The 18,976-nt window shown below is 41.3% G+C and overlaps 1 long non-coding RNA gene across 4 annotated transcripts; it reads left to right on the top strand.

Moving 5' to 3' along the window:
• The first annotated feature begins 118 nt into the window (after nt 1-118).
• LOC139596300 (uncharacterized) lies at nt 119-7,874 on the top strand. Of its 4 annotated transcripts, none has more exons than XR_011681301.1 (4): nt 119-736; nt 2,429-2,597; nt 5,869-6,507; nt 7,369-7,759. It is a non-coding gene; the product is annotated as an uncharacterized lncRNA (long non-coding RNA). The 4 variants fall into 4 exon arrangements; XR_011681298.1 differs by having other exon boundaries at nt 7,359-7,759; XR_011681299.1 differs by lacking the exon at nt 5,869-6,507 and having other exon boundaries at nt 7,369-7,874.
• Nucleotides 7,875-18,976: the final 11,102 nt, after the last annotated feature.

Genomic DNA, 18,976 nt, shown 5'->3' with positions numbered 1-18,976 from the left:
GAGAAACTTCCTTAGTAATGTTCGGCTGACTAATGTGACTACAGCAAAAGCAGGATTGCAGGAACCATGCCTGTCAGAAGTCCCGCACTGAACAAATTTTCCATTTTTAACCCTCAGGACAACACAGATATATAGTGGGTCTGAAAAGATTGATGTCAGTTTGTGTTTCTTTTTCTTCAGCGAGATAAAGTGTTATAAGCCTTTTGCACAGTAGCAGTAAAATGAGTCAAACTGCTTGCATAAAACTCAGAACCTACCAGGGGTTTCATCCAAGGTATCTTACTCAATTCAGGGAATAATTGATCTGACTTGCTAAATTTAAAATGCCCTTCACAAATTAAATACCTTTATCCCAAAGTGTTCAGTTCAAGTAGTAAATGAAGCACATGTTTATCTCTGAGGCCATCTGTTTGGAAATCACAATTTCCAGGAAATAGGACTGCTGATACACAGTTAAAGTGCATGCTTTCATTCATGTGATCTAAAAGATAAAAGCAGTTCTTGAGAAGGATTTCTCTGCTCTCATGACTCCCATCAGAGCAGAATACTTAATATAAAACTCTGGTTTAATTCCACCAGAATAAGTTGTTTCAATAAATGTGAGGCAATTGTTTCACTCAAAGTTTAATTACCAGTCAATGCTTTAACAAATCTGACTCAGTAAATGCTGTCAGACTGAAGAAGGTGGGGGGAGAGGGGTAAGGACTCTTTCCAGTTTCCTGGGCCTTTATCCAAGGTAGCATTTGCACAGAGCTCTTAAATAACTCATACTGATTTTTTGACAGCAAAGGCTTTTATATGCATTATTCAGATATTTATTGGCATGTAACCAATGTGTCCATGTCAGCCATGGAAAAATTAAGCTTTCAGAGAAAATAAGGCATTTGTTTGCTTAGGTGATTTAAGATTGCCCTGTTACTAGGTTTTTCAAATCTGTCTTCAATATATTGCAGTGTTGCATGTCAAACATTGTAGAACAAAGATGTTCAAGCCCATACTTGCTGCTACCATAGATACAAGACAAAACCATATATGATGCTTTGGCTGGCTTTGTACTAAGGAAAATAAGGAATACTTCTTGTGTGTGCAAATCTGCAGAAATAAAGTTGTTCTCTCTGTAAAAAATAAGAGATCCTATCCATTTCCTACTAGAATTTATAAAACTAGAATCTTTATTACCTTTGCAAATAAAGCCAGGATGGCTTTCCAAAACCAAGCTCTACCCTAGTTTTGTGCACAGTACAGTTCTTTACAGGAAAATGCTCATGTACAATAACTCACTGCCCTTTATTTGCTGGTACAATAAGATCATTGAACATAGCAATTTGGGGGCTTCTTTTCTGATATCCCTTTGACATCCCTTTTGATATCCCTATCTTGATATCCCAAGAAACACATCACACAGAATAGACATATATCAAAGTAACTGTTTCTCCTTGTATACCTTGACCTCAAACAAATGATTCAGCCCAACACTTTGGATAAACTTTCCAGAAGAAGTAATTGAGCAATCTGTAGTTGGCCTTGCAGCCAGCCCTTGACCTACAAACTCATGCAATTCACTTCTATTTTTTTCCTGAACTGACAAAGCCATTTTGGTGGTGCACACATTTAAGGACAAAGCCATAACATTGTACTGGGGAATACTCTGCACCTGAACCAATGCCTATGTCCTTAGAAAGAAATTTCCTTGTTACTTATTGACTTTTCACCTCAGGTTATGTAAGTTTTACCTGTCCATCTCCTACTTATGAAACCTGTCAGGTAGCCCTGATTCTGCTGTCTCCTGATTTGAGGGAGCTCAAGCTCTGGTGTCAGAATTCATTGCTGACAGCTCATGGCAAAACCTTTCCTACAGCACCTCTCCAGCATCCACCCTTCCCTCTAGCCAGCCTTAAGGTGTACCAGACTGCTAAATTATCCTGACAAACTACATTGTTTCACTCACTAGAACTTCATGTTCTGTTGGTTTTCCATAATGAGAGGAACACTCCCAGTGTGATCCTCCATGGGCCACTGTAGTGCTTTGATGCTTTGGTGTTTCTCTCAATTATGGTAAAACAGAAATCTAAAATTCTGCATGTTTTCTGCCTAAGAGAATATTAAGTGTTCCATTCACTCACACATTAATGCACATCATTTAATCCAAGACAAAATACATTAGATTAAATACATATCATTTAATCTAAGACAAAATACAAAATCAAGAGTTGGAAAATCTGATCAAGTATCTTGGTTCCATATGGTCTCTGTGCAGAACACTGCACTTTGTTGCTGCCTAAATCATCTCCACCTTTATCACCCAGAAAAGCTTACACTTAGAGTTATATGTTAGCTTAGATACCAAAACTAGGACCCACATTTGTAATGATAATAGATAGTTTGACATTAATACTGTGACAGTTTACCTGGTTTCTTTTTGCTTCAGCTAAGAAAACCTACATTTGTCACCAACACCACAACCCAGACCACATCAGCAAGATGTTCCTTGTAAATGTTGTGGCAGCCCCCAGTCAGAAGCAGCAAGTTGTGGCCATACCACTTCAGAGAGCAGTTGGATGTCTAAGAAATGTGACTTGCTCTGCTGAATGACAGAGGTAAAAAAGGCTGGGAAGTCCCAGACAATTGCTAGGTCTGACAGAAAAAGCAGCTTAGGCAATGCTGGAAGTATGAGACCCAGTTCTGCTCTCAGTTAAACTTGTGACTTCCTACATGTGTTTGTGCTTTCACATGGCTTCCTCTAAAGAAAGATTTGGCCCAGACCACATTTCCCAACTTTCCCATGTCCCTGCCAAGGCCATGTCTGTTATGTGTTCATACCTCTTTTTGCACTGTTTAGGCAGCTGGGTCCAAAGGAAGAGAAGTAAAGGTTCACTGCACCCTTTTGTTGTTCACAGGGACATTGACCCCCCAGTCACATAAATGATTGAAATGGTTTTGTCTTAGTAACTTGCTAAATTTTTTGAGGAAAGTAAAAAAAGCAAAACCCTACATTTTGCTGGAACTATTGTAAGATGGTGATTTTTGCTTTTCCCTGCTTTCAATTCATTACCTTGAAATCATTCCCTGTCTGTTCAAAGAGGGTTGTCTTCCCAAAGCAATGAGATGAAACCAAGGAGTTTCACCACCCTTCACTGGCCAGGGGCATCAGCCACTTCCACCACTTTGTGTCAAAAACAGCTGTTAGGAAATAAACCTGGGGAGGTGACAATCAATCACACTGCCCAGGAGGGCTATGGAGCTTTACTGTCTGCATTCAGTCATGCCCTGGGCCCCTCTGCAGCGAGGGCCTGTGCACAGCACTCAGTGTGTGCTCTAGTGCCACTGCCTCCCTGGCACATCCCCACCTCCTGCCTGTCCAGGCCTAGCGAGCAAGAACAGTGGTCAAGAGAGTCCCGGAAACACACTCCAAAAGAGACATTCCAGTAGAACACTGGAAGCCAACAGTGGATATTTTGCAAGAATAGTTTACATGTGAAATGCCCATGTAGAGAAGTAGTAGAGTGCCAAGTGGCTGTGCAGGCATTTCCTCAGAGAATGGGCCAGGATCACCATTTCCCTCCTCAGATGGCTGGGTGATAGCCAAATCTAGGTGCTTCCTACTCCCCAGCACAAGTGCTTCCTTTCAGAAATGAGTAGGATGCAAAGAGGTGCAGTCCTTAGGCTCAGGACTAGAGCCATGCATGTTTTCCAGCAGTGGATCTTTGCAGATTCTTCATTCCCAAATGCCACAGGCAGAGGAAGGCTCAGCTCATGTACTCCGCCCTCGGAGCTCCATCCTGAGCTCAACATTGATGTTTTGGGGAAAAGTAAACACACATACTTTCATGTCAAACAAACAGCATCCATGACCTAGTCAAAGATTAAACTACACATTAAACTGGTTGGGAATTTTCCTCTTATCTAAATGTCAATATATTCAAAATATTTACATGAGTTCTGGAGCGCTGCATCATTTGAAGATACAGCCTTTAGTCATTCAGTCATACAGTCATTGTTTAGTTATGTTCTTTTGCTGTACATGGGCATTTAGCTACTGATTCATTTAATAAACTGCTGTAGAATACTATGGGGTGTGCATAAGTCCCAAAGCACAAAATATCCTTCAAAAGTTAATGTTCATAGCTTCTTGAGTGGAATAACTAACAGAGAAGAAAACTGGAAGTAGTAGGTACAGCTGAACTGTGAGCACTGAGCATCTTCTCTGTACATACTTTCCCTTAGGGCAAAACAGTAGTTTCCAAATATAAGTGAGTAATTCAAAGGTGGAAAAGGAGCATGTGATGCTATGAGCTTGTTTAACTCAACAACACAAACTTTCATAAACAGGGTTGCAGCAAGCCTTTGTAGTTTCTTGTATTTATTTCTCTGCCACAGCTTAAGCCATTCTGCAGCTCTTTAACCCAACTTTAGTTTTTTCTCCTTTACCTAGAATCATTTAATCAAGATAAAGGATTTTGTAGCATTCCTTAAAGACTTTGAAACACATAAAGCTAAGGGCACCCACAGGTACCCAGCCAGCATGTTCAATTTTGTCAAAGAAAAATAAGATTTTCTGCAGCACAGCCCAATGGTTTTTAGCTGTGAAGATTTGGAAAAGGACTGGACTAGAGTTATCCTGCAGCTTCCTACCCTCAGGGTTTATTTTCATCTTCCTCTTAAGCACCTGATTCTGTCAGAGATAACAACTGCTCGGATCCAGGTTAGCCAATCTGATATTCCTGACTTGCAACATTTCCCTTCTGCCATAACTTTGGGTCTAAGTTCAAAGTGCTTTTTGCACGCAAGTCCTTCTTCCTTAAGAGTCCTTTCATGCACACTAAAAGGTCAATTGGAGTCATATTTCCTTAGACCCCAATTTCCCTTCACAGTAGCTCCAGCACTGACTGGCAGGAGTGAAATTTAAAGTCTCCTGGGACTATTCTGCATAAACCTGGATGAGCCAGTATCTTCTACTAAGACAACCTTATCACTTAGTCACAATATAACAGTAATGCATTGAAGTGTAACAAAATCCTGTCAGAGGTCAGGGTTTCTCACCTGTAATTGACAGCTGTTTCTAGACCAGTTTAAGGTGCCTGGAACACGAAATGAGCTGTTGCTTCCTGTAAAACAGAATGTCCTATTTTGAAATACATGCATGTATTCTGGAGTAATTTCTGTGTCTTAGGAACATAAAAAATATTTACTGTGAGGTCTGAAAAGATTTTGCACAGTGGATTTACAGGTAAGAAAGAGGCAGGATTTCTGCAGAAGAATAAAGCTATTCAGTAACTAATTCCCCAAAGCATTTGGTTTAGAAATACATTGCAATTTATGTAATTCCACATTTAACTGATAGACACTCCTTTTTTTGCACATGAACAAAAAAAGCTGAACATAGGTCAGTGAAACAAGTGTGCAGTGCTGAATCATCTGTCAATAGATATACTCAGCTAGTACCAGATTAAAATCCAATTTCTCCAAGATCTTGCATGAGTTGTACTTCTGTTTTTTGAAGAAATTTCACTAGAGAGATCTTCCTTGTTTCTCATCCTCAGCTACTCTACAAAAAACTTATCATTTCTGTTGCAGGTGTATTTTTGCTTGAATTAGTTTACTTCATGTTCTGTTGTTACCATTCTGCTGGGTTTTTGGTTGTTTGGTTGGTTGGTTTGGGTGTTTTTGTGGTGGCATTTTTTGTTGTTTTATTTTAGTGTGCTTTATTTTTTGTCTTTCGAGCAGCTCATTCTGGAGTAGAGTTGAGAGACTCTAGATAAATCTTACACCCTTGTCAATAATTTTTTTATCATGAGAAATAACTTATTTTTAATCCAGTCACATTTTTGGCACCTGCCAGGCCAGCTGCATTTTTTATTTTTTCCACAGAGGACTTGTCCAAGCACAGATGAAAAGGAGTTGGTGTTTATCCTTGCCTGGTCAATATTTGTTTTGATTGTGAAAATGCTAAGTTTGAATCATCAGGCAAAACCTCTGCCAAAGAGCTTGGAGATTGTAACATGAAGTGACCATTTACCTCAAGGCAGAGAAGTACCTGAGTGGCTCTGCTTATCAGCCCAGCCTGAGATGTGCCAGCCAGGGCAGAATGATGTGGCACCAAGGTGACCAAAGCCTGGGCTATCTTTGGTATCTGCCCCTGGGAGCTCTGGCCAGGGCATTTTCCACAGCCCTTTTTTATAGTCCTGCCACCCTGAAGGGGAACGTTCAGGGCTGCCAGCAATAAATAACTGCAGATATAACTGCAGATCAGAGCTGCAGAATAGCTGCAGATATCAGAGCTGTGCACAGGAACTTCTGCCCTTGTCTCTGCTGCTGCAGCTCACCATGCCTGAACGCTGCCCGAGTTGCTCTGGGTGACCAGAGCCCAGTGGAGCTGCACTGTCCCTTGGGACAGGACCCAAAAGGTCCCTCCAGCCTCCTGTGCCACCCTCAGCAGTGGCCAGGAGCAGTCACCCACAGGATGGAACAGGACAAGTGTGTGATGCTTGTCTCTTCCCCTGCCTGCAGGTATGTGCAGCTGAGCCAGCTGGCCCAAGTCTGATGAGGTTTGTTCTCTTGCTAGTTCCTTCCATCTGTTTTCATCTGGTTCCCAGTAATTTCACATGTGGCCTCTAGTACTTGTGCTAAAGGGAGATTACACAACTGATCTCTCTCCACAGCATCCTATTTACACATTTCTATTATGTTTCTCTCAGTCTTCTGACTTATTCCAAATACAGAAATTTTTCCATACCCTGTATCAACCTGTCTTTTCTTCTCCAGATGCTCATCTCATATGCTGAGATGAGAGCAGCAGCATGTAATCCAGCAATCTAAGCACAGATGAACCATAGGTTTATCCATCAGCTGTCTGGTTTGGCCTCCATCCTTTCCTAGCACTTAATTCACTTCACCACCAGTTAGCATTGACAGTTCCCCAGAACTATTTCTCTTGACCATAGATTCAAGTTCAGGCTTGTCCCTACTCTGGCTGAGGTTCCTTGCCTGGACCTGTGCCAGAGCATGAGAAAACACAAAGGAATTGTGCAAAAGTGTGAAGTAATAGGACAGTACAGGAGCATTGCACAGATTTTTCTTCAAACCAATGCAGTCAGCCACATGCCTGATAAAAAGCAAAGTGGCAAACCTTGGAGACTTTCTGGATACTCCTGGTTCACAAAGAAACCTCAACAAAATAACTAAAGGCATGTGTGTGGGAAAAAGCATGTTCTCACCTGGTCCCTCAGGAGGGAGGAGCCCTTGGGTAAACACAGTAGAGAAGCTCAAAGAGCTCTCATTGCACTCCATCCCCTGGCCTGATCTTGATCTGCTCTTATCCTCTCACCTGAATAAAGCATTCATGGGGTGCTTATGCAAAGTCTCTCCTAGGGCTGCCTCAGGAGCGGCTGTTGCTCTGAAAGAGACAAAGTACAGGCACCAGCAGGAGTGTAATGAACCTTTCCCTCACCTGGAATGGGGACAATGGGTATAAAGCAGCACAAAGGTAATGCCCTGGACTTCTAGAAGACTCTCTATGCTTGTTGTGCCTGGGAAACATAGACAAGACTCTTGGGCCTGGGACAGCAAAGCTTCTCTATCTGCCACCCACACTGCAGTGCTAACCCCTCCTGATGCTCTGCCATGGTGTACCTGGGTACACATGATGCTTCATTCAACTCATCAGTTCAGCCTGTGGATAAAAATATCAGCCATGAGGTCAACTATTATACTAGTCAATGATCTCAAGACAGAAGGAGAATAAAGTAACTTTAGAAAGTAATTTAAGTTGTACTTATTTACAGAACTATGCAAGCTTGCCATACATACCTCCATCTTTTCTGAAATGTTACACCTTTGAATGTGTTATTAATACAAACTATTACAGTAGAACACAATTTTAGAAAATGCCTTTTTTTTTTTTTAGTTTCCCATAAAGCCTTCCTAGAGGACTTTGAGTCCCACTCAGCTTTGCAGTGCTTTCATATTTTGCAAATGACGTGCATTTAGTATAAAGCCTTGATGGCTTTCTCCTTGTTCTGACATTTGGGAAAGTGTAAACAAACTTACCCAGCTGTCACCAAACTGCTGTTAGTCTTGGAACACAATAAAAGCTGGAGTGTCATTACTGAGCTGCATCCTGAGAGGGCACTCAGCTTGCACCATTCACCTCAAACACACAGAAGTGTAGCAAAAAAGAAAAAGATCCAATCAAATAACTAAGTGGCACACAAATGAACATGTAATAGCAGAAATCCTCTTACAAAATAATAAGAGAGTTATATAATATAAGGAGCAGCTCTAATCTTAACAGGGTGTTTGTCTGTCCCATCTGACTCACATCTAGGTGTGACTGGTTATCAAACAGATACTTTTAATCATTTAAAGATACAGAAATTAAATGTCAGCTTATTAATTGCCATAATGAAGAAAGTCAAGAAATGAACACATATCCCCTGGCCTGTGCTTCAGCCACAGGGCTTCTCTAGGACAAAAATTATCCAGATTCCCTGCTGTGCCACAGGTGACCAACCTGTGTCACACCTTTCTGTGCCTGCTCACAAGTACTGAGGCCCTCATTAGAAAGTGCTAATCTTTCTAAGTCAAAAGACTAAGTGATTTATAGTAGTTATTTACAATACAGATTCATTTTTAGTTGTAGCACATGATTCCCCAGGAATGAATTCACATTTGCAAGCTCTCAGTGGGTTTGTTTTGGGCCGAGACATCTGTCAGTCCCCTCAGCCATGGAGCAGCCTGGAACACACCCAAGCTCTGTTCAGGCATGTTCTGTACATGGGCATCTCTTCTGCTGCAGTGGCTAAACCCTCCAGCACCACTGGGCTAGAGTGCACCTCAGAGCACTCAGTTCTTGCCAAAACCCCCAACAACTCCTGTGCCTCCATAGGCACAGCCTGTGATCAGATATTCTGCATCTTTATCATTGTTTCTGTTTCACATCTCTCCAAGGTGGTGCAATTTCCTACAGAACTGCAGTTTCTGCAGAAAATTTGCATATTTTCCAATATACAAGCATTTATTTCCTAGGATATATGGGAATAGCTAAAACAAGTAGTCTGTTTCAGCTTATTTGTTGGACTGTGTTAAAACTCTTTATGTGCTGTATTTATTCTGGAGACATGCTTGTCTCACAGCTTCTGATCTTATCTTCAGCCTGTACTGAGAAATTACTCCCATGAACTTTGGAAGGTCAACTTGTTAAACATCTATCCATTCTCCCCTACTCTTTCTAATCATCTAGAAATAATAATTAACTTAATTTTCTGAGATGGGGATGACTACTTTACTACCCAATTCATGTTATGTGTTTCAGATGACTCATATATGGCAACTATGCTGCCTCCAAGGGTTTTTCCTTACAAAAATTCCTCACTGAAACTTGCCAAATTATTCTTTTTTTCTTGTTCTTTATTTCTTCATCCAAGGGGCTACATTCTTTTGTAAAACTTGCAAGAGATGGCTTTGTGCCATGGTACAGGTATGAGCTCGTCAAAGTAACACAGCACAAAGCAGAGAGCTTGCATTTGGGACTCTGCTGGGAAATGAAACAACTGAGTCAGGCAAAACTTCATTCACAGCCTGATATCAGCTCCAGTTTTCTATAGATTCTGCCAAAGTCTTTGGAAATCAGTTGCCCAATACCTCTTTGGGAATAATGCTGGCACATTCACTGGTGCAGAGCGGATATTTCAGCAACGTGCTGAAGGAGTGCTTGGTGCATCACGAGAATGTGCCTGCACAGGAAGGCAGTTTCACTGGGTACAGCTGGCAGAGGGAGAAAAGAGCCTGAGGGGGAACAAACCCATCTCTCCAGCTCATTAGGTGCAAGAACTCCTTGGAGGAAACCTGCTGGTTTCAGCAGCAACCAGCTTCCACCAGCAGACAGAGGTGCCACAAGGCACATCCTGTGGACACTGCTCTCCAGAGAGGCACTCTAAAACTGGGAAATACAGATCAGGGTGTCTTGCACTTGAGTGACACCACCTCATATCTCCAGAGATGCCTTCCTGTCTACTGAGGAAATCACCTCCCTCTAACTTGTACAAAACCTTGCTGGTTTATGTAACCTTACAAACATGAGGCTGTTTTGAAAGAGCTCCAAAACACACAAGAAGTGTCTGAGCAATACATGAGAACAAGCCTGAATTTCAGCTTTACAGAGTTTCATTATAACAATCTAGTGTCAGGTATCACAAAGGAGTTCATTCTGGCTGAGTATCAGTGATGGATGAAAGGGAATTTGTTAGCTGAGATACCATAAGGTAACTGCCAGAATTGCACACAACCTTACCCAGTTAGTTCCTTACATTTGTCACAAAAACTAGGATCATTTTCTTACTGGTTTCATTCACTGTTGAGCATGGCAGTCAGTCTTTAAGGCAAAAAACAATAAAGTTTTTTAGCTTGTAAATACAGCTCATACATGTTAATTACTCACTCCAATCTCCCCATCTGAAACACTAACAAGAGGGAGGCTGTGGTGGGTAAGGTGTCTGTCAACAGCACCAATACCTTACCTTTGGAACATCTTGTGGTTTTTGCTTTTGAAGGGGTCTGAGCCAAATCACAACACCCTAAACAGAAAGGCCTGTTGAAGCAAAGGTAAACATTCCAACCAGCTTCAAGGGCATTTGGATTAGCCTTGCTGTACAATTTATGTGTCATGATGGTTTTGTAATATAGGAAGAGCTACAATGCTTTTCCATGCACCAAGGCAGTAATCTCACAGTTTTAGGAAGAAACCCAGTAAAGAGAAGATTAATCAAACTAGGATCAGATTGCTGCTTTTATAGTAAGACTTAACAGTTTTCCTAAATGACATACTTGAGTTTCTAGGCATGGAAAAAACCAAATTAATGCTAAAAATGGGCATAAGTCTTTTCTAGAGCTTTAAGCTAGACTAGCTTCTCTCCATCCTAAATTTATCAAAGGAATGTCCAGAAACTTTATAAGCCCATGTACAGAGGTAAAACACAGACACAATAACAGTTAAAAAAGTACAACCTAACACCTCTGTGGACTGCCAGTCCCCCTCAATTTCTTATGGATGTACTCTTATCCTGTCCTGAAATAACCTCTTCAGACTCTTCTCAGAAACCAAGAGAACTAAAACAAGGTGCACAATTACTCACACAGTAAACACACAGCCCTACATGATGCAAGAGTATTAAATGTTTGTGCAAAACATTGAGTTAATAAATAAAACCAAATAGATTATAGAAACCTCAAGGTGCTTGCAGCTGTATTTATGGTAGCAGCTTCTTCAAGTTATAGCTGCAAGTCTTGTCTTCCTCTGGCTCACAGCAGCAGCCTGCACAAATAATTTAGAGTTGATCTGAACAGTCTGCTTCAGTCCACCACATGCTGTGTCCATTTATGTGCAAACAGACATTCAGAGATCCCTTTCTTGCTTTGGAAACATCTTCAGCTGCTCTTTCAATTCCCTAACTGCTGCTGAGAGCAGCACAGATGGACTCTAATTTCTCCACCCTAGCATCTGCACATTTTTAGCCCCTTACAAAAGAAGGGCAGTTTGAGACTGGCAGGTACATTTTTAACCTTCCAGCTCCAGGGTTCTATTCATGCTGACAAAATGGGATGCTGCCCTCACCCATGCTGGTAAGACCATACTGATCAGGTGTGTTCTGTCTGGCCTACTCCTCCCTGACTCATTAAATGTCTGCCAGCAAGCTCCATTTACCTTTACCCTTATTCTAACTGCCCCATTCAGGGTGTTTTATTAGCTAAGAAAAAAAAAAAAAGGTGTGCAAAAAAAAAAAACTTGTATAAGGCAACTCAGATCTGCTGAGCTTGCAGCTCAGCTGCAAGCAGTGCTGAACTCAATAAAGACAACAGTATCCACAGTTTTGCAATCACATTTCCCTCATTTCCAAGTTCAGTTTCACTACATAATCAAAGATGAAAAACTCCTATCTGAGAATTCATAAAAGGAATGGGTCTGTTGCTCTGCAAAGGCATCCAGCCTTCCAAGAGAGTGAACAGTGTTGGAGCAGAAACTTGGGCACCTCCTCTCTTCCTGACCTGTGCATCCTCAGCAAGATCAGCACTAAGCAATGAGAGGGATAAAAGGCTTTTGTCCTTGTCAGGGGTTAGCTCAGTTCCACAGCTTCTTACAGCTCCCTGGATATTTTCTGCTCCCTGTCCAGCACTCAAACACTGCCACAGCCACCTCACAGCTGTAGAAGGAGCTTTGCTTCTGTCTGTCCTGTCTTCCAGAGCACTTTTCAGCTATACCTAGATATTAAATGTGTTAATTTAAACTCTGAATGTGATTTTAAAAGCAATGGGAAGAAAGATTTAGAGGTCCTATGTCCTGAAAAAATCACTCCAGCATAAAGAGTTACTTCCTGATGTCACTACCAGTGGAAAGGTGCAGAGAAAGAACAGAAGGCGATTGAATCTCTGTGAAAGGAAGAGTTTACATTGTTAGTTGACAAAAGCATTACCTGATAGATAAAAACCACCTAGATGGTTATTTACAGATGGGTATTGAATGACATTTTAGAAATCACTTGAATTCCCTGTCCTCTGATTGCAGTTCTATTGCATGGCCAGGGAATATTTTTCAAAGCATGTTTGTACAGCACTGAGAAAAACAAGATCACAACTCCTTTTACATCTTCAAGAGCTACCACAAACAGTTTAAACAGATCCTTCCTACAGACATATAATGAAGAGCATCTGATTTTTTTTTTACCACATAATTAGAGGCCTTTTTCAAAAATTACTCATGCCTCTGGTTGGGTAGTCTGAAAATCTCAGCACTTGGTATATATTACCAGCACAAAAGAAACTGAGCACATTCCAGAATTATATATTCATGGTTCCTTGAGGGCTTTTAAAGTTATATACAGTTACATTAGTATTGCATCAATAAGATACATTACCCTCCACAAAAATACTGCCTCTCTTCCAGTGGTATTTCATTGCCATTCCTCTAACCCAGCGTGGTCCTTGTGAACTCCAGCTGGCACACTCAGAGGACTGATGTGTGTTGAGTGGCCTGCAGCCATCCCTCCTGAAGCTTTCATCTCATACAGCTTCACAACAGGACTGACCAACCTTATCTAGATGCAACTTCCAAGAAAAACAGCATCACAAGCAGAAAAGCTGAGCAGGAGGAGATTACACAGAGTGGCTGCATGCAGAGGGTTGGTACCTGGGGGTGCAGATGCCCATCCTGATTCCACATTTAAGACCCTGAAATATCAAAGGCAGCACATTATATATTGAGCTGTATAATGCATCTGGTTTTAAGTAGTGAAAAGAATCCATGAGGATACTTGAGGTGTGAGGTCATCTTGTGGAAGGTCAGTCTGAGCTCCTGGGAGATGGTGGCAACCAAAAGAACCAGAGAAGGCATTTTAAGCCCAGTTACAGGAGAAACTCAGATATAGTGTCATGCTCCAATTCAGATTTTGTCAGAATAGCCTGAGGAATTAGCAAATTCAACAAGATGCTGGCTCTCATTCCAGTGTTGTTTGCATTACAGATACATAAATATTGTGAAGATAGTTTACTGAGCCCAGCTTAATCAGAAACCATTCCACTGCAGCCAAAAGAGCTAACCCCCCCCAAAACAATACATGGTGTGACAAGAGAGCTCTAGATTGCTATGGGGTACTGTCTGGATCACAGGTACTATGTAGGAGAGTTTGCATTTGAAATAATATAAATAATATAGCATCAGCTACAGCAGACAGCTACAGTTATGCTGTTATAATTCCCAAATATAAATATACACACACCACTCCAAAGATAACTGACTAGTTTACATCAGACACTAAGGCAATACGAGAAAGATCAGCATGTTTTACACTACAGCATCTTTGAATTATCTCACATTTCACTTCTCAACTACCAGAAATCCTTTGCTTTTTGTCATTACTAAGTGCACAAAGATGTGATTTCAAGTCACCTGACTGGGAAAATCCTCAGCTGGTTTGAGATATTACACATTGGCAGATGTTATGGATTCCAGTGCAATCAGTGCTTTGAGAATCACTGAATAATTGTTGTTAAAAATAGTCCAAAAGCAAACTTGAGTGCTGTCATATGGCATTCTCAAAAACACAGGCAAGAGTTTGAAGTTGCTAACACTTCACACTTCCAGGTTTTTGGCAGAATGGTACTGAAATTAGAAAATCAGAACTTTGTTCACAACAGGTGCCTAAAATTGCTTTAAAGATTAACTGGAGAGTTTGTCTCACCTATGGTAACAGTGCAACTGGCAGCTGATGTTACTGCAACCCTAGCACTGCTATCCAAGGCTTGATTTCAGCTCCTGAGATCTGGAATGAAAACTTATTTATAGGGAAGATCACTCAGCAGAAGATTCAGATCCAATTACTCTGTCACAGATAATGTCACTACTGTACAATTCCAGGGGAGTTTCAAGAACTATTTGACCTATATTTATTTGACCTATATTTGATCTTGTACGGTAATGCTATAAAAAATGCCATTAAAATAATTTGCTTTCAATTAATGTTTATATTTAAAAATCAAGTCATCATTGCAGTTAAAATGAAGAAGCCTTGGCACTGAGAGGAAGCAACAACTTCCTTGTGCTCCTGCAGTGGATTTAATCTCATTGTACATGTCCATACCCACCGTGAACAACCTTCAAATCTCAACCCAGAAATCATTTCTATAAACTGTGTTCCACTTGCACCTCCAAAGCCATGCTGAAATTAAGAAAGGGGTTCTCAGAACATGATTTAATAATGCAAACCATCAGCAACAGAAAAAGCTAAGACATTCTTTTTATCACCTTTCCTGTCAGTGGTTTTGCACCCTACCCACTCTCTGCCTTCAGTCATATCAACACACTGTTTCTTGTGACAGTCAATTAGAATCAGGAGCAAGCACCTTTTTGGAAAGAAAACCTTGTTTGCATCTTCTCTGACAGTGAACAGCAACTAACTTTGTTCTGTGGCTGCAATGACAATATCAGTCACCACAGCCCAAGCTGGGCTTTTACTTTGCTTTATACCTCATGATTAATACCTCATTGCCTCCTACCTGAGTGGGAACAGTAAAATATCAAGGCTGTTCATGAAAATCAGCAGTGAGTTGTAAGAATGGTCTTGAAGCTTTGCCTGAAGGCAGCTCTGAGCAGGTCAGGGGAGGACAGGCAGGGCCATCTGAGAGCCCAGATCATGAGAAAGGCTCATGGTAACGGGGCCAGCCCGAGGGCAAGCCCAGAATTCAATATGCAGCTTGGCTCTAGGGAGGATAACCAAGGTCAGGGGCAGGTCAGTGACTGATGAACGGGACCACAGGGACAAGGTCAGAGTAAAAAAATCACTGCCCAGGTCAGGAGCAGCAAGCACCAGGGACAGGTACAGAAATAGCACACCCAGAGCTCAGGCAGGGCCCAGGGGCCAAGGGCTGAGCTGAAATGGATTCCTGGGGCTGTGGAGATCCCAGGTGAGGCTGCCCAGGCCATGAAACCTGCCCTCAGGTTCTCACAGATATAAGAGTAAGCCCCATCAAGACCCCTCTCAGTCTGTCCAGGAAGGCAAAGAAATAAATTACTTCAGTGAGATCACCCTAATACTCTGAAACTCATTTTTCCATACCAAAAACAACCACATTCAGGAGAATGTGGCTGACTTTTCCTCATTTTGCTGTGTGGTATATGGATAAACAGATTATTTCCATCTTCATGGTTATTAATGTACTGCCTAAGCTTTTGCTTTTATAAATGCACACATATGTGCATTTGGAAAGACTGGCATCTGACTTGAGCTCTCAGTCACTTTATTCACTTCAGTCTGAATCATGCCTCAGAACTCTAAATGAGATAAATACAAAATTTGAAGTTTACCAGGGTGAAATTGAGTATTGATTGCTTGAAAGCAGCACAGACAACGTGGTTTTCAGGAGCAACAGAAGTTGTTGAAGGAATAATTTTGGCAGAGACTAGAGCATGCTGGAGGTGGATTCAGGAGCAACTCAGGATTTTTAATATTTCTTTCAGCTCAAATGGATTTTTAACTGTCTCCAGAACAGTTCTAGATCTTACAGAAAAATATGGTTATAACAATATGCATAAAGATCAGCTTATCCTATGTAAGTCAAACATAAAATCAATTTTCTTCTGTGTGAAATAAGATCTCCAGTCAGTGCTTTCTGCTGTCCTGCCAGTGCTCTGAACAATGTAATAACTGTAATTTGGGGTTTAAAAAACTTTAAACATAAACTTGACACTGAAGTTCTAAAGTCTGGATTCTGGGACAGGTAGGACAGGTCCCTGAGGTGCAGGTGAGCATTCATTTCCTCAGCACATCACTCTCCTAAAGCACACAACAGAAAAGCAGAAAACAGCAGGACATGGTCTCGTTCTGTGGGCAAGAGGAGGCTGAATTTGGCTGTGGAGCTCCTGCAGTAAAACACAGAGAGTTCAATTCCCAGGGTTTCCCAGGGACATGTCCTCAGGGCAGAGCAGAGAGCACATGACAAAGGCACCAAACACTGAGAAGATCTCAGTTATTCTCAAGAGACAGAAAATGCCTCAGGCCTCATGTGAGCATGAGCTGTTCCCCAGCACCTTGTCTGACCCTCTAAACCTCTTCTGGCTCTGTGAATTCCTAAGACTCCTTCACTGGCACCTCCAATCATTTCCTTTCTTCACAGAGAAGTTTTGAAATGATCTCTGCCTTTTGTTTTGGGGAAATTGATAGCCAGCTTCTTTAACTTCTAGTCTACTAACCTGAGCACAGTAGTACAAGGAGATGTGTTTGCACCCTTCAGTAGTGAAATCATGGATTGTTTTATGTTTTAGAAGGTTCATACTCATTCTAAATGAGACAAGAGTATGCACAGATATTTTGAGAAATAAAATTTGTTAGATTGAGGAACAAACACATAAAACACAACACACAAACATTTAAATAACTGACATTCCTGTCTCAGCTCAAATTGGATCCTTATGCTTCTACGTCCTACTCATTGCAAGGATTTTTTAGTTAGAAATCTTATTTGCTATCCATTAAATAGTTACTGCATGGAAGATCAAAGACACCCAGATTAGTATGCTGTGCTAAATAACAGTCAATATCCTTTTTGTTTTCAAAGACCAGTGTCCAAGGAAAAGCATTGTGGAGTTAAACTGAAGATATAATATTGTAGATATATAGCAAAAAGGGAAATGTAGATGAAAAAACCTTCCTGCAGAAATTTAGATAGTGAAAAAGGTAATTTAAGTTTGCCTACCCAAGATAGTATTAGGTAACTAGAGGGAAGGAAAGAAACCCTGCAAGACACAAAACCACCACACAGAAAAATAACTTCTTTTTCTTGTTCCAAAGCATTCCAAAACCATGTATCCTTGGAACATTCCAAACTACAAATCCCCCTTGTACAAAACTTTTCTGGCACCATGGAGCAGATTTGGTTCTGCTCTCTCAGCTGATGCTGCGCCCACATTCCTTCAGACCACTGCTAAACACATGACTTCCATTTACAAAAACAAAACCTTTTTTTGTGCAATTTTTATCTACCTGCTGGAATGGGTCAGGATCCTGAGAGCACCAACAGGTCCTAATTTCCCTCATCAACATCATCTGGGGAGTCCATCCAGGGGCTGCCTGTCCCCTGGCCCAGGAACTGCATTGGAGCTCCAACCCTGGCTGTCAGCCTTTGTCTGAGCTGTGCACAGCCCAGTCCCCACTGCTCCTGCCCTGCTCTCTCCTCCTTCCTGCTTGGGACTTTGGTCCAGAAACAGATTAGGGATGTGTATTCTAGATGCCATAGATTCACTGCTTGGGTTTAAAAAGTCCTTTTAAAGTACGTAGCACTTTGTAGACAACAGGCAAACCAACATTAAACCTCCCCAGAGAAACTTAAATAAATCTGCCCATGAATGTACTTTATTATTAGTGCTTCTAGCTCATGACATGAATTTGGCATTTAAATATACAAATGATCTCACTCACATGCTAGTGCAAGCTTTTTCCATCCAGTATGATATGCACAGGATACCACAAAGACTTCAGTATATGCTGGTTTCAAAGTAAAACACCACAAACTTCCAGTAGGAATGAAAAGGTCAGTTCTGCTCTAGATATCATCAGTGATAATCTGGAATAGTTGGTGTGCTTAGTGCAGAACAAATAATGAAATGGTCTCCCAGACTTAACCCTAAGAACTTCCATTCTATACTTTCACTTGGTTTCTTAAAGCTGCCTTCAGATCCTGTCCACTCTACCCAGAAAACATGAGACAAATCAGTGATTTATTCCCACTTTTCCAGAACCAAGCCACATGCTGTTTCTACATAATAAATATACAGAAAATAAAGTATAGTCCGTGGAGAAGGGAAACTGAGAATGGTGTAACACTGGCAATGACTGAAAGAATTAGGATTGCTCATTCCAGAGAGGAAGGGGCTGAGGCACAATAATGAGTGTAAAAACATTAAAGGCTGTTGCAGAGCTCTGTGGAGACCAGACAGGACAATGCTGTAAAGTCACAGCTTCTTGGTTTGGCTCTTTATTCTGCACTTTGCACTTTTAGTGAAGTAAAACCTTTAGACATAGGTTGGGAACTGACAGAAAAGAGTGAGACTAAGCCAATGTAGCAGGCTGGGAAGACTTTAAAAGAAACACATTTCCATAAACCCTTCTGGATTGCCCACCCTATTTTATCAGGGAAAAGGATGAAAATGTCTCAAAGAATTCACCTGGTGAATGAGTCTTGGTGAAGATTAGCTATTCTCTTTGTCCTGCAGCAAGAATGAGTGAGAACCTAGAGACCAATCTAGACCCAAAGTGAGCTCTTTGACATGCAGGACAATAACCTCCACAAGGACCTGAATAAAATGACTCACAGAAAGTGGGAGAAAGTTGAGCCCTGCTTTTATGGTAAAGGTGGCTGAACACTGGAATGTGTTTTGTAGATTATTCTTGCATATATTTAAAGGCTAACTGCCATGGCCCTGTGTACCAGGTTG

This window comes from Agelaius tricolor, unplaced genomic scaffold (assembly GCF_023055355.1).
Source record: "Agelaius tricolor isolate 1412-34295 unplaced genomic scaffold, bAgeTri1.0.p SCAF_15, whole genome shotgun sequence".
In the NCBI taxonomy this organism is placed as follows: domain Eukaryota; kingdom Metazoa; phylum Chordata; class Aves; order Passeriformes; family Icteridae; genus Agelaius; species Agelaius tricolor.
This window is presented reverse-complemented; position numbering and strand designations above follow the sequence as displayed.